This window comes from Euwallacea fornicatus, chromosome 21 (genome assembly GCF_040115645.1).
Source record: "Euwallacea fornicatus isolate EFF26 chromosome 21, ASM4011564v1, whole genome shotgun sequence".
Classification (NCBI taxonomy): domain Eukaryota; kingdom Metazoa; phylum Arthropoda; class Insecta; order Coleoptera; family Curculionidae; genus Euwallacea; species Euwallacea fornicatus.
The window spans coordinates 1,367,975-1,383,749 of NC_089561.1; the positions used below are offsets into that span (position 1 = coordinate 1,367,975).

Sequence of the window (15,775 nt, forward strand, 5' to 3'; positions counted from 1 at the left end):
CACGCGCTTGAACTACGTCGGGCGGCTCTCTACGCGTAAATAACTATTAAATACGCATATCATGTGTTCATATTAAATATGAATATTTGCGCTTACAAAATGTTTTAAATGTTATTGCGTATTTGTTAGGGATCTGTTGCGATTGAAAATATTCTTTAATTTTAAATTGTGCACGTACAGGTGCGGGACGAAAGTTTTGATCTTGTACCGCCCAAGCTTCGAATTAATGGCCAAATCCAATTGATTGAAGCATTCGGCTGGTTCAAATCCCCACGGATAAATTAGCGAATTTCAGGTGTTGTCACACCGTCGCTGATTATATCCCTAATGTCACTTCCCGTTTCATAAACGATTCGCTAACACTGCCAAGTGTACAAAAACCCAATCGTAACTACCAGAATATAATGGCGTATATCGTTATTTATAGAGCCCCTATCCTCTACATTCAGAGTGTTAGAATAATAAATCATTTAAGGCAATAATTCAACAACTCACTGGTTTTTATTAACGGGATTTAATTAAATGAAAAATTTCAAATTCGAGCTAAGATAAATCAATTATTTGGCAATCGATCAAAATCAAAAAAGTCAATACTGCGAATGCTGAAAGGAAAAAAATTAGCCGATTAAAAGTGGGTGGTCTCCGTATTTAACCCATAACGGACCCCCAGTGTTACTTAAGATTAATTAATTATTGTTTCCACCCATACCCAATGCAAGCCCAATGCAATGGGCATCGTATAAATTCCATCGCTTGATGTTTGATTCAAAAACCTTGGGGAACGAGCCTCAATCCCCAACCATTTTACGAACATTTGTAATAGTTTTACGAGCAGTTAAGTGGAAGTCTGCCACAATTTAATGATGTTTTCTGCTCATAAACTCCTGGAGGATCCTCGTAATTTCCCTGAAATTGCCACACGTCATGCGAAATTAGACCTGATAGATTGCTCCCAGTCAGGTTTAGGACCCTTCAAAAGCTTCAAAAAAACTCGACATGGAGGAACGCTTACGTGGTGGCCCCCTCGCGCGGCCATAAACCTTATGGGCTTGATGCCTAAATTAGTGTAACTATTCTTTATTGGGGCTCATTAAAAGAAACTATCTCAAAAATTTAGATGTCCGACCAGTCTACACGCACTATGGGTAATTTATGGTCATGGTGCTTTATTGGCCGCGACGAAGGCCATTTGAATCTGCTCTCAAAGCGTTAAAAAATCATAGTTTTCAGAGGTAATAAGGAAAGTGGAAAAAAGTCCATTAACTGCTCACCCTTGTGAAAAAAACCAACAACAACTTGTCCAGCAAATTGATTTTCATACAAGGTTTGAGCAAGCCATAATAAGCAGTTACCTTTAATCGTCTCTGGCATAATTGGGCATCAATTTGATGGCTGCCATGGAGCAGGAATACTGATAGCTGCAGAGTAATGGATTTCTTTGAAACGAGCAAATGTAACATTTGGGGTATATTAACTAAAAAAGCATTCGTTTTAATATTTCCTGTTTGTACTGTTTTAAATATATGGCCCGAATTTACGGGACCATAATTCATATCTGCAGTATTTCATTTTTCAGGTGGCTCTTGGTTCGGGTCAGTGGCGTGCATCTGCGAAGGATAATTCTGCTTAATTGGGGCTGGTTTTTTTTTTTAAATTGTCGCCAAGTGAAGCAACATTCGGCATTGGCAACCAACCAACGGGGGGGACATTAGGTAACATCGCATTATCAATATTCGGCGAGTTGGCTCGTGAATTGTCGGAGCCGCATATCAAAAGGAGCGAGACGGTCGCAAATGCAGCTAAGTAGATTTCGTATTTCCGCTGAGAAAGAAAAAAAAAATAAAAAATAAAAAACCGTTCATGCGCCCAGAAACTAGCCACGCAAACGAATTGTTTATGGCTCACTCCTTGAGTGTCCCGTTTTAAATAAATAACCTTTAGTCGGATTGATAAATTATTAATCGGGGCCGGACCAAACGCGGCCGAAACAAGGGCAAGTTTAACTGAAATTATCATACACACTTCTGCCGGGTGTACGGACAAAAATTTATGTGAATCTAGAAAGTTTTGGTGTTTCGCGGCTTGAAACGGTCATTTCAAACGAGTGTAAACATTTTCCGTTCCACTGCAATAAACGATCAGGACCGTACCGAAACGGCAGCAATTCCAATTTGAAATTGGAACATTTGCCGCGAGAAAAGCGTGTTCGATGCCTGCTAACTTTTCAACGGAAATTTATTTGTACCATTGGACGCACGGCGTTTACTTGCGAACAGCCATTTTGCCCCCCCAAAAATAGCTCTGGGGCCGAAGGAGATCCGCCGGCTTCCATTCCAGCCCAAGACGCCGCGCTTCTTCCCCTTTCGTCCGCCGCCAGGAGGATCCTCAACCACTCGCGTCCGCCACGCGACCACGATCACCGCCGGTGTTCGCGGTGCATCCGTGTATACTCATCCCTCAACTCCTTTCGCACCTCTAAAATCCGAATAATTGGTTTCGACCGACTTAAACCCGAAACAATCCCGTACGAGCAATCTACCCCAAACCGCTAGTTATTCCGAATGATGCGTCCTAAAACAGGACCGGCCGAATGAATAACGGCCTGTCGTCGCATTTGGCCCAGGGTGTAATGGAGCTGCCCCCCTCTCGCCCCCTCCCCCCCTCCAACCCTCCCCCTTTCGGTCAGAGCTACACTCAGCTACAACACGAATTCAAACAGCGACACCCAAATAAGTTTTCGGGCACTTTTAACGTAGGGCGATATGGATTTTTTGTTTTCACTCGGTATGTGGGTCAGGAATTGTTCTGCTCTAGTTCAAACAAGTTCCAGGGGATGTTTATCTATATCGTTTGATGTCAGATTTTTGTCACTAGCGACTAAGTTAATTAATTGCGTCGCATCTGCAGTCACAGAGGAGGGCGGACACGGTGGCGTCTGTCATATGCAAACTGCTTGAATATCAATTAGCACTTATACATGGTGTGGTATGAGTGTCGATTAATAATAGACTTAATTGGCGTGCGGAAATTGAGAATCAGTTTTTTCGTGAAAAAAAATAATAATAATCGAACACGAGAACGTGCCTTTGGTTCCAGAACTGGGCAGTAAACAATACCATTCGCAGTTTGTTTTCGTGCGTATACGAAACATGTGTGTTTGCGATACTGCTCAATGGAACCTCGTTATCGGCACGGAATTTTTCAGTTAACTATTTCGTTGGAATTATCGCATATTTCTGTTGCCAATTAGTTCAGGTTACTGCGAGTGCACAAATGCAAAGGAATCAATTTCTCAACGGCTCTCGGCATTTGTCCGATTCGAGCTTAATTAACGGTTAAGGGACCAATAAAATTAAACGAGACGCGCTTGCAACAGTTCGGTGATTAGAAGCACTTTCAATTTTTCACCTCGTAAGTGATAAAACTAGTCCTTTTCACCCAGAAAGTAGTAAATCTTTTCACGGGGCTCGGAAGTAAACCGTTGAACGCATCGCGTAGATTAGGGCGTAATTCATCTTGCTGGGAGGACGTTCGTTCTAAGTCTAGAATGATTTAGAATCTACCAGTTGTCACGAGGAACGAAATTATTACTCTTTTTGGTTCATCCTGGCCCAGCGACACGCTTTACGATTGTGTATAAAATTTCCCTGTGCTGAATTTTGCCCTTTTTTACAAATATCCCGAACGAACTAACGCTTTGTTTACGGACGAAAACTAAAACCGCTCTTCCATTGCCGTGCTTTTTAATAAACGTAAACGTAACACCCTGAGATTTGCCCCACCCGAGTCCACTCGGTGGCTCTTCCGCCTAAAAGGTACGGCCGCGAGGGTAGCTAATCGTCCGCCAAAGTGATTTTTTTAAAATCGATTTTAACGCACACTAAATGCTGGACCCGATCGGAAACGAGCCTGTTTGCAATTAAACTATTCAGTTTTTGTTGAATTAGCAGCAAAATTGTTCTCAGTGATTATAAAAATTGCTTGAAAATTATGACGGTTCCAAAACGTTGCCCGAGCAAAATTACCCGCCCGCTTTGCAGAAGCAACAAAATATTTATTGTTTATCACTATTATTGTTATTGTCACTATTAAATCCTTCAAGATCATTTAAAAGTGCTATTTGGAATATCGGAGCATTAGCTTGCCCCTTGCATAAAAGCGCAGGTCAGTGCGAGTTGCTTACGAAAACGGGTCGTGAATCTTCCGAAGTTTCCTCTCACGCAAGAGAGCTGATCAGAAAATCAAATGCAGAAGGAAAATCCCGACGGGCGATACCCGAAGTTCTTGGAAGGGGCAGATCGACGGCCCGATCTATCACAATAAAAAAATGCAAAATAACAAGAACAATCCAAACATCGCCAGGAAGAGGAAGACGATCTGTCTTTAACGAACGCACGAAACAGGAAATCATGAGGAAAGTGAACATCGATCCGAATATTAGTGGAATAGATTTAGCAAAAAGTGTTGCAGACGAGTAAGGAAAAATCGTACGTGTTGCTACAATGAGAAAATCGTTGAACAAGAACGGTTTGAGGGCGCGAGCAGGTCCAGCAAGGAACCGTTTGTGAGTAGTGTGAACCAGCAGGGAGCGTCGGGACTTTGCTCAACGGTGCATTAATAAGGACACTGAATTCTGGAAAAACGTTACGTTCACCGATGAAAATAAAATTGAATTATTCGAAAAATCGAAAAAAGCTTTAGTGTGCAGAAAACAAGGAGAAGCGTTAAAACCAAAACATTTAAGTCCAACGGTCGAACATGGGGGCGATTCAGTTCTCACTTGGAGGTCTTGATGCGATGCGGGTCGGCTTAATTTCGCTTACAGAATCGTAGACTGTTCCGTCTATTTGCACAATCTTAACAACAATTTACGAGATAGTTCACAAATAATATGGGAATTTTGGACAAATATGTTTACCAACAAGACAATGACCCCAGGCTTAGAGCTCGTGTTATTAGGAAATGATTATCACGTGATACACCAAAAGTATCGGAACCGTCGCCTCGGTCACCAGACGTAAACCCTATTGAACGTTCACGGTCAGAATTGAAAGAATGGTTACGAAAACGTCAAATATCCGGTAAGAAACGATTAAAAACCGGGCGTCGATGGGAACAGGCCAAAATAGGCATTAATTTTATTTAAAAAAAAAACTCGTTGAATCAAGGCCTCAAAAGGCTGGGGGGAATTATAACAATCTAGGCGAGGATACCCTACAAAATTTTTCATCAAAGTGCGAGTGGATGCAAAGTGGCCGAATAATTTTGTTCGGCTCAGATTTTGAAACAATTATTATTATTTCCGCGCAATTTTCATAAACATCAGTAACAATTTCACTGCCAATTCACTAAAAACCGAACAGTTTAATTGCATATAGGCTCATTTTCAATCAACCGCAACATTCATTGTGTGCTATAAGCGATCTTCAGAGAACGACTCTGGCGGACGAGTAATTAATCTCGCGACTGTACGCGTTGTGTCGACAAACGTTATTTTTGACGTAGCCCCGGAGAAAAATCTAACGGGATCGTGTCTGGAGAGCGGGCCGGCCGAGCATGTGCCGGGTGCGCGTCTAACTATCTTCCAGGAAATCCAAGTGATGGATAATCCTGCACAACTCCTGCGGATGTGTGCGGTTCCCGTTGGGGCCAACAATTACGTATTTTTTTTTTTTTTGAACAAAGACCGTCACTTTGCGTAACTCGGGAAAGAGTTCTCCGGATAGGGAACCGTTCCCCGGTTTAATCCGAGATTTCGTTGTTTAATATTTAATCATCTAGTCTCTCAGAACGAGTCAAGATATCAGGTGGCTACGTTAAATCCGACCCAAAATGAAAACTGCTGCTCTATAAGTCAAAAAACGGCTGTGCCGACGGTATGTATCAACGAAAATTTAACAAGTGAACGTGCCCTAACGAGAATTCGGGCCGTGTTAATAACCGTTAGAGTTGAGGCATGGCGCCATTTCATTTATATAAACACCGTGCACCCGGTTAGATATGGCCTGCTATCTCTGTTCTTGTTGATTCTTGCAGAAAAATACACAGCCCAGCTTTATGGCTGCCCTCGAAGAAGGTAAAACGTCCTATCTGATCTGGAAATGATGTATTTTTAATTAGGCCCTTATTTCATCGGCTAATGGTGTTTGAGGGCGCGGAGCACTTTAGATGTTTGCCTCCGCGGCCTTAGCTGTCGGAAGGCTCATTGAAGTTGCTCAAACGGCGCAGCTCTCATTCAGCATTTGGGTTATCGCGAGTTCCATCGACATTTGCAAAAATTTAACTCTGATCCGTTCTATCGCCACCGAATGGAAGAGAGACAGCTGCACGCTGCTAGGAGTCAAACGGCCTTTTGCGTAAGCGTGTCGTGCGGGGGGGGGGGCATATCAGACGATCCCATATGACTGGAATACGATCGAAGATTTGAAGAGATTGGTCTAAAGAAAAAATCCGTTCACGTACCAGTTGCTCTAGGTCAAGTCGGAGAATGGACATCCTAAATTTCCGACCTAACGGTGCTTGACTTTACGACTGGGTCTTAATCGTATTGTCAAACACTGTAAAGAGAGAACCATGGGAGCTGTAAAAAGACAAGGTCGCATTCTCCCCGACAATGAGTTTTTTTTATTATTTTTTTCAGGTAACGGTCATCCCAAATCCGCCGAAAACAATGTTCGCTTTTTAGCCACGGAGAAAATGCCTCCTTTGACAATAAACCCCCCAGAAAAAAGATACAGAGGGAACATGTTCCGGGTAACATTATCATCGGGCGAATAATTTTCATTTACGATGCCGTTTTCGTAAGCGCCATTATAACATGCATTCGCACACAAACCGACAAGCGTGGTATTAATTATGGCGGAATTTATGCCTTATTGATCCCACTTCTGAGGTTCTAACGTTTAGAGTTTACCGAGGAATGGGGAAGTTTAAGTGAAATGCGAGAAATTGGCCAGAAAGTTGCATTTGGTTCGGATCGGCCGAAACGTTTTTCGACGGCGGTGCCGCGTGCCCGTAAGACGGCCGGAAAGGAGATTCGGTGCCGGGAGCCGGAGCCCGGGACACCCCCTGTTCAGGGGGCCGACTTAAAAGTCGAAATCGGCGGTCGAACGCGCCGGACCGCCTGAAGGGCGAAAATCGGGGACGTCCCCCCGCGTCGGCGGTCGTTTTCCGCCCGCTAAATCGACTGATTTAAATGGATAAGTCATCGGCGGCTCGGTTCCCCTGGAGACGAATTTTTCGCTCGTCGAATGGGCATTGGCGCGCTAGAGAATAATCTCGGCTCTACAGCGAGACCGCTCTGCACCGCGTGTCTAGGCCAAAGGCAGCAGCATTCTTCGGGTCGAATCCTGGTCCTCCCCCCCCCCCCCTGGTTAAATTGCGTTTCAATCGACTCCTAGAGGCCCTTTAATGAGCCCTAAATCAGTCGAAAGAAATTAAACAATTAAATTTAAGAATCGTACAACCCGATTCCTCGAGGGCAATTAAATTTGCATTCGGCAATGCGTCTCAATTTGGCCTGGCGGTTTATCAACGCAGATTCTTGCTGTCGTATACAATGACGATGCATCAGCTTTTATTGTCTTACAACCATTCACTGGTGAGAAAACCTTAAGAAAGTGCCGATCGAATGAGCTATAAAACACCCGAACGATTGTTTTCCACGGCAGTATTTTAAGGCTCATTTTATTTCTTGTCTTCCCTCCGCCATGTGTCCGCTAATTTGATTCCTTTTACTTAATTGTCCCAGTGCGAGGACGCGGGCGAACAAATGCAATTCGGCCGGTGCTAAACTAACTTTAATCGTATTGCGACCAGTGCGTTAAAACACAATAATCATGTTGCATTATAACTCATCATAACTGCGTGGCGAAATTACATGAAATTATTTGCCAGCGCGATTAAATTGCGTTCAGGAGATTTAACAGTCGTATTCGGCAAAAAAGTAAATAAATAAATGATAATAATAATAATAATAATAAAACAAACGAAAAAATCGCACCCGCCGACAGAGGTTCGGCGAAGTCCGAGGTGGCCCAAAACAACTCGGAACCTTTTGTTTATGGATAAATATGATCATCGGCCCTTGAAGCGCTGATTTTGCGGCCGCAAGGGCAGGAGCGGCGGCAACGGCCCGATTTATAGCCCATCAAAACCAGCCAGAGGATGTCTGTCTGATGGGTGCATAGGGCACAGTTAATATTATTAAAGGGTTTCGAGTGCGCGTGTGAAACTCCGATTTTGTCACCTGCCTTTCGGGGGTGATTAATCGACACGTTTTCCTGGAGATCGACGCAAAATGGCCGCGGCAACGGAGAATAAAATAAGAATTAGAGAGGGAAAAGAAAAAAAACGAGAAATTGCCGCCACATATTCTTTTTCTTTTACCTGCACAATGCAGGTGATTAAAATTTTCTTGGAAACGATCTCAACGTAATAAGCCTTAATGAGAGCAAAGGATATTTTTATTTCTCGTTGCGAAAAAATTTAAACCACATTTTTATGTTTATATATGTCTAAGAATTATTATGGGCTTCCAGCATGCAACTGAATTCTTTCCGTCATATTTGTTTACGGAATGGGTGGTTTTTCATTCTGCACTATTCAAGGGGTCGTTTGTTACATTCCGCTAACCCTTCGTCTTCGCATGAAAAAAGTTCTGGCGGATTTTTGCCGAAGGACTTAATGGCCTGCAGTCATGGGAAAAAAGCCTTTCAGGCATGAACTATGGACGGTGTTTACTTTGCTGATCACTTTCATTGTAATAAGCATAAATTAGTGCCCGCCAAGGCTGGTGCAATGCCACTAATTTTCTATTAGAGCGAAATTGTTGACGGACAAATGTAATTACGAACGTCCGATACTTCTGTGGAAATTATTGTTGATTGGAACTAGGCTTGAGACGCCCCTTTCCCAGTTGCCTGTCCGTTATTTAGATTTTTTCCAGTTTGCCGTACCATCGGGCCCCGCCCAATTAAAAAAAAAAGAAAAAAAAAGAAAAAAAAAGAAAAAAAAAGAAAAAAAAGCTTGACATCCAGCACGCCATTGGCGTACCACCGCGTGCTAGCGCTCTCCAGATCTGTTTCTTCCGACGTTTCGTCCAGGTCGTTAGTTTTTGCTCGCTTCCAGTGAACGCGTTTCAAAAAATTCCTGAAACCATTTACGATGCTTAACATTGCGCAACATGCCGTGGAGACCAGCGGCGCACTTAGTTTCGCCCGATTTTTACGCAAGCAACTGATTCGACCTTTTGACGATTTCGAATGCGACGCCCCCGATTTTTCCGTACGAATTTACCCGACTTGTGTGGCGATTTGCTATTGGAATCGACATTTCCGGTGTCCCCGCAGGCCAGTGGCGCAGGTGGGTTCCCGGACGTCCTGAAATTCCTCCGAGAAAACTGTCGTCGCCGTTCCCCCCGCTTGCACCGGCTTCAGAATCGCGTTTTTCAAGTGGCCCCACGGAGCACCCAGTAGACGCCGAATGACGACGAAAACGATCGCAGCATTGAAGACTCTTTCGCGACTCCGTCTTGAGGGTCGAAACTTCGCGTTTCCCACATAAAACAAAAAAAAATCAATTTCCTTACTTGCGTTATTATTACGAAAACAAGTCATAATTGATAGTTAACGATACATGACCGAGGCCAAATTGAAAAACAAAAGACCCCCAGCATGCATATCTGGCTCGAAATCTAATCAAAGACCACGTAAACTCACTTTTTATGCACATAAATATGATTTAATGAGCGAGAATCACTTTGCACGTTATAACGAATGCAGACTTGGGGAGGAATAGTTAAGGCCGATACGACGTAGATCATTTCGCTTTGCCTGAAGGGGCAGATACCACGCAACACTTTGAGTTTTGACTTGAGAAAGTTGATTAATTAGAAAACTCACGCATTCTTCGTTCGATTATCAATGGAAAAAATCTCCGCCGTCACAACGGTAACGAAATGTTAATGTCGTGAATGCGAAAAGAAAATTGGCTACATATTACCTCTCATATTCATAGGCGATTTGCAATGGCTAAGGGCCCTGTAATTAGGCAAGAATAATGATTTATGCTATCCACAATATCCAGGTTAGAAGCCATTAAAATTATAGCTCCCTAGGATTTAATTACACAGATAGCAGATATCGGTTTAAGGTGTTAAAATTAGTTTATCATTATTATAAAAAAAATAATAATAATCGTTTGCATGATTTCGCCTAATTAACGTAATCTTACATTTCTGCTTGCTACAATGAACGTTACGGCGAAGTACGCCTAGATGTAGATTAATCAGCTTGTGCTACAGGGGTGAGGAGTATGGCGAAGATAGCCGACGCGAGAAAAAAGGAAGGTGAGCTTTGCACAGCACATAAATTAAATTGATGGCTTGAACCTCAGTTTTAATCGTCCTCCTGGATCTGAAAACAATTTAATTCGCGTAAAAAATACTTTGGGGCAACGTTTTACAAGCGTAAACTGTTTCACCGTTTTCAAAGGTCGTGCTTATCGACGTATAATCGCGGCAGATCGATCTTGGATCGCAGGAACGTCGTTGGTGGTCGGCCATATATAAACGCCTATTATTAATAACAACACGTTTGTGAATGGGCCTTATTAAAAATGCATTACTTCTTCGGTTTATCGGTTTCGAATGATCTGCAAGCGCTCACATTCGGGAGGGTGTACGCGGTTACCAGGCGAAAGCTATGCGAGTGGATGCAGCTGCAGGTGCCGAAACCAGAAACTCGCATTATTTCTGGGAATGAGGGGCGCAACGTCCGAGACTCTACCACGTTTGGTTGCCACCCCTGAGAGGGGCCGGCGAGGCGAGAATTCCTTTGACCGCGACGGAATCGAGATTTCTGGAAGATAACGGCGCTGCTACCCGCCGAGCCGGACATGCGTGTTAAGGGCGAAGAAGTGACCACGACGCCGCCGAAAGAGGGGAGAGTCGCGAACTATCGAGGTGAGGGAATCGTCGACGCGCCTTTGAGGTGCTCCCAGGGCCCCGAACCCACTCCGGTCCAGAAACATACATAAACAAATATCGATTTCGCATGCGCGAACTAAAAAATGAACCAGAACCAACTGTCCGGAATCATGTGGACGGATCTGCCGCAAATTTTCGGATAAGTGGGTTTTCAAGAAGTCCACAAAGCCAATCGGAAAATTTCACACGCGAATGATAATCGGTCATCTCGGCCTTTTTACCGCCCATGGCCGTTAACAATGTGTCAACCCAAACTATCTCAAGAATTTTATTAATAGATGCGGAATTTATGCTTTCGGCACACTCTAATCCGCGGTTAATTTTAGAATTTTTTCCTAAGCGACATTGTAAATATCTTCATCCATGGAGGGCATAAATTGGAAGTGTAGCAATGCAAATGGAGGCATCAAATTGAAGAGGTGTTGCTTGTGTACCTATTTTAAGATGTGCAAGTAATTTATCGGTTTTCCGGATTTTACGTACCCGGGAGAACATAGTCAGAACATAAACAGTTTATAGCACTCTATAATATTAACGGGAGAGCCAGACTTTTACATAAACACTTCCAGAATTTATGGTGGTTTTGTTTTTTCTTTGCTTATGTTTCCCGATTGTATTTGGTCATGCGAAATGGCAACATAATTAGCACACCATAAACAAATCTCTGAATAACTTTATAATAACTGACATATCTGCGTTAATTTAGGCACAATTAAACCAAACATGGTATTAGCACACAATGCATGTTAATGGGCCTAGAGTAGTGTTAACATTTATTCGGATGGCGTCTCTTGGTAGCCATATTTGCAATTTCGCGTACGTGCGCTGCGTGGCCGTCCCATCATAGTTATCATATGGGACAAATACGCAATTTTCCAGTTAAGTTTCCATGCGGACTTTCCTTTCGGCAGTCTGTGTAAGTTCCCATCCTGACGACGTAAAATAAAACTGAAAAAAGCCGAGATGCTTTTAAGGGTCTCCGACATGTCTTCCTCGCCTAAACATTTATTATTGCACGTAATGACCATAATGGCCATTGATTACCCCGACTTTTTTTAGGCCTCGCATCTTGAAAGCTCATGAACGTCAATTTGCCACACCGTGCTATTTAAACACCTAAAATTATCCCGACTCTTAATAAATATTAAGACTACAAAACACTCTTCTTTTTTCTTCCTAGGGCTGCAGATAACATCTCCACCACCCGCGGGGCACCAAAAACAGCTCAATTAACCCTCACTAAACCGCACTAAACACATCAACACCGGTACCACTTTCGGTACTCCATAAACTAACTAAAACCCATCAGGCCGACAGACAGAATTCGTGTTGGCAATTTGAGAGGCCGCAGAAAACTAACGGTTGCGCAAGGGTGGTGTAATGGCCACAGTTCCCTGGATCCCCCTGTACAATGCTGGGCTTTATTGCATTCAGGGCCGCATTTAAAAACTGGCTTTTGTAATACCAGGGTCTACCGATGGATAGACCCATTATTACGCAAAAAGGTCGTCCGAAATAATCGGTTTTGAAAGGTATGCTTTTCGGAGTTAGATGGACCTACTGAGGTTCTACAGGGCGGGAATAAGAAATTTAGTAGTTTCCAAGTTTTTGTTTTGTCCGCGTGTTTTCTTACTTAATTTTTTCCCTCGCTCTAATTTGCCGATGGTTTTCGTTCCGCGTTTTCCCCCTTTCTCCTCAACGGCCCAGGGCCCATAATTGTTAAACCTCGTTTGAAAATTCCCCATTTGTTGTTTTTTTAGAACGCATGTCACCAAAACGTTATTTATTCACTTCTGGTTATGTTTAGTCTGGAGTCGATATGAATGAAAGGACCATTTGTTGCTGAGACAAGCTGCGGTTTTATTGGAGGCTTATCAGATTTCCTTAACGCTATTGGACATGAGGTTCTTTGTTTTAACCTTTTCATTTTATTCAATCGTGGTTTCATTCCATACATTCCGATATGTGCATATTGTTACAAACCATTCAGGATCTCAATTTGAATATCAGCGGATGCAATACACGATCCGCAGCAACTATCGATTAGATCGATAGATGTTTTTTTCATTTTCGGCGCCGATATCTCGGGAACCAGTGGAGCAGTTGTCCGAGAAAATGGCTCGTGTCAATCTGCGTGGAGTTGTAATTAATGTGCGAGAGTTGCGGAACGTTTCTGTTGACCTTTCCGAATTGACCCTGGCGAGTGAGTTCCGAGCGAGTTCGCGCAGGCCCTATAAACGATCGGATCCCGCGTGACTTACGTGGATTTTTGAGCAATTTTTTCGAAATGTGAGCACTCACAGGCACTTTTTCTTCACTTTGAGACCGATCAGCAAAACAAACAATAAAATTCCGTAATTGACATTCCAGTAACGGAAAACTGAACAAACCGAGCATTCGTCCGATTTTTTGTCCACCAATAAACCAGTCCATTATACGCATGACATGTAAACGGGCATACATCGCCTGTCCGACTCTGTTTCTTCTTTTTCCGCCATTTTTTCATCATTTCCATACCAGTTATCCCGTTCACGAGATATCTCGACTTTGATTTCGCGAGAAGCGCATTTTTATTAAAATTGAAGAGCAAGAAGAAGTCACGTCGCCATTTAGAGTATGCTGCACATGACCTTTTTTCAGAACTTATGGGAAACGGGAGCATTCCAGGGTATTACGCTTAATTTAGTTAATTAAAGAATGTCAATCGTTCGGGCTTAATTTCTAATTAACAGTAGAGCACGCATGTAGAGAATGTAAACCAGTATTCCAAAAATCTTTTGATCGCTCAAGACAGGACAGACGATAAAGGAAATACTTGGACGTACTTACGAACATCGAGCCGTATACGACGATAACAACTATCCTCAAGGCCTCAATTTTGTATGCATCTTACCTGAAACAGAAATGATAGAGATTATTGCTCCAATCCAAATCTAATAAAGACGTTAACTTCTAAACGGTTTATTGACCAAAAATCTATCTAACGGAAAACCAGGCTATTACAAGTGTCGTAAATTTAAAAAAGTTCGTTCACAGATACCTTTAATATACCTGGCCAGGAAAACGTTTAATTTATGGGGTCTATAAAGAAATAATAACTTGATTTCGGACTACAAGGATTTTTTCGAGTATGGGTGATTCGGGGTATGGGTCGCTGCGCCCTTTCGAGCTGCGGTTACATCGGAGAATCTAAAATCGAGGAGAAAAAAGGAAAAATGCATTATTTTATTTCAACAGGTGGCGAGGCAGATGATCGAGAAATCCATCTGAATTCCGGGAATGATGCTCAAAATGGTACCTGACTTGAGAACTGATGCAGCAGAACGAGGAAGAACAGTCAGTTCCTTTTCCTCGCACGTCCGATGTCCAGTGGCTTCAACGAAGCGGCATTAGATTTAGTATGGAAAACCCATCAAATTGCCTTGTCTCAACCAGCGTTCCATTTCATTATTTGCGTTATAAATCATGACGAAGGCGAAGATTAAGCAAAAGAACCGCGTCTATATGCAAATCGAAGGAATCCCATGATAATTACAAAGCAAACGGCAGCGTGACTGCGGAATCATCTAAATCGTACACAATCTTATGCAACTCCTCACCATTATGCCATAAAGGCGGGGTAATGGCTTTGTTATACCTGCTCCATTACTTCCATTCGCTTTATTATTCCGAGCTTTTACAACTGCATCAATCGCTAATTTTATTGAGTGTTGTCGGGCCACCGGTCTTTACTAAATCGTTATTTCAATCAAAATAAATCGCCCGTTATGATTTTGATGGCAATATCACGGCTTGCCCATTAATTACCAGCGTTAGTGTCAAAATTTATTTATTGTTACTGCACATTCGCTAATAGCAATAATCCTGTTAGCGGCGTTCAAGAGCTGGCGCCATCTATGAACTATATCATCAGCATATGCTGTGTGCGTATAGATGACGCCTCAGGCTACAACTTGTCTGAAAGGAGATTCAGGCTCGAAGTTTAAACTCGTGCGCGACTCTGTCAAATTTTTTCCTTGTTTGCGAGCATTCTTGTTGGTGGCACTAATCGGCCATACAGGAGAAGAAAAGATCGTTAATCCGAAAACTGATTTTTCACAATTCTTACGTGTGGCCCTCTCAACCTTTCCTTAAAACGCACGCTAAATCCTGACCTACATCAAGTCCATTCAAATTCTCTCATGGAGTATGCCCTTGGCTTCCCGGTGCCCCGGTTCTGGATCCCTTTTCCCTACAAACTGCCCTTAAGGCTGAAAGGGGTGTGGTATTATTCCGGAAACATTTATCTTTCCCCATCCGGAGTCAGCAAAGAGATGACAGGTATCCGCGATAAATGATGACCCCTTACCCGGAGACATATTTCTTGTACTTTTTAGTTTTTAGGTTTTGGGCGGCGCTATTGAGTGTTTGTTATTTTCGTATTTGTGCTAATTAGAGGAAATACTGGAATATGGGCCAGACAAAACAATCGCTAAATGTGGAGGCCAAGGAAAAACTAATTGCAACAATGTGCTGGTTATTCAAAACAGCCGAAAGTAACGAGGTTCGATGGGGAAAAAAACAAGTGTAAATGGGCCGACCATGCCAAATGAGTCTCTTAATAAACTAGTTGGTTTACGAGCGTTCCTTCGGGAAATATGATCGCTTTCTGGAGCCTAAACGAAATACAATTTTAAGTGTTTGAAAACAACAGATTATTTTCGGTCACTCCTAAAACGAGGGTCTGTTTAAACATTCTTAAATCATGTTTTCGAGTTTAGTACACTTCTAGCAGATAGTTATTAGTTT

At 42.8% G+C, this 15,775-nt stretch overlaps 1 protein-coding gene and 1 long non-coding RNA gene across 7 annotated transcripts in view; one reads left to right on the forward strand and one right to left on the reverse strand.

Annotated features, from left to right (window-relative positions):
- Positions 1 to 15,775, forward strand: part of LOC136345992 (uncharacterized) — a 151,464-nt gene that overhangs the window by 126,063 nt on the left and 9,626 nt on the right. The gene's annotated exons all lie outside the window — the stretch shown is intronic.
- LOC136345991 (homeotic protein ultrabithorax-like) overlaps positions 1 to 15,775 on the reverse strand; it is a 116,463-nt gene that overhangs the window by 98,265 nt on the left and 2,423 nt on the right. The gene's annotated exons all lie outside the window — the stretch shown is intronic.